Raw genomic sequence first — 855 nt, 5'->3', positions numbered from 1 at the left:
CTTCTCCAATCCTTCCCTTAATTTGGTCATGGTATCTCTTACAACCCCGGTGTGGTCAGCATAAAAACAGCATTCTTCTCCTATGGCTGCACACAAACCTCCTTGTTGCAAGAATAATACATTGAGTCCTCGCCGATTCTGTAATACTACTTCCGATAATGATCTTAAAGATTTTTCCAGGGCTGTTATAGACTTTTGATTCTTACCAAATCCTCATCCACAGCCTCTCGTAATGATTGGAACCTTTGATTTTGCTGTACCAGAGAAGTGATGCCCGTGCCTGCTCCCACAGCTCCTACAGCCATTAGAGTTGCTATAGTGAGAGCTGTAAAAGGTTCTCTTTTCTGTAAATGGTGTTCCCCTTTTTCCCAATGATTATATATGAAATTCTCATTGTGATATAATATCCTAGGAATAATGGTCACTTGAACACAATATTCTCAGTTTTCGTTAAACACCTTTGAGGACAAACAAGGTGTAAGTCCTGTCCTGGAACAAATCCATTTAGTCCCATTAGCTGAAATTATCCATTCAGCTTTTGGTTTGAGGGACATTGTTACCCCACAAAGTTTCTCCCTGGATCTGGGTATTTTACTTATACACTGCCCTTTTCCCGTTACATGTTGCATACTGAGCCCCCTTTTCCCATCCTTCCACTTACACAGACTGGGGTTCGATTTGCTTGTTAGCTTAGCAGGAGTGGTAGTTCCTATTGCTTCATAAAATGGAGGTTTAATATCATAGCATAGCTAACAATGGTTTGTCACATTTGGGTTGGAGTCGGTAAGGGCCTGATAACTAGCTTTCATTAAATTCCAAAGCGGGTTGTTACTTACGGCTTCTATTATAAGTTTT

Source organism: Meleagris gallopavo, chromosome Z (genome assembly GCF_000146605.3).
Source record: "Meleagris gallopavo isolate NT-WF06-2002-E0010 breed Aviagen turkey brand Nicholas breeding stock chromosome Z, Turkey_5.1, whole genome shotgun sequence".
Classification (NCBI taxonomy): Eukaryota; Metazoa; Chordata; class Aves; order Galliformes; family Phasianidae; genus Meleagris; species Meleagris gallopavo.
The sequence above is the reverse complement of the archived record's forward strand: the minus strand, read 5'-3'. Positions refer to the sequence as shown.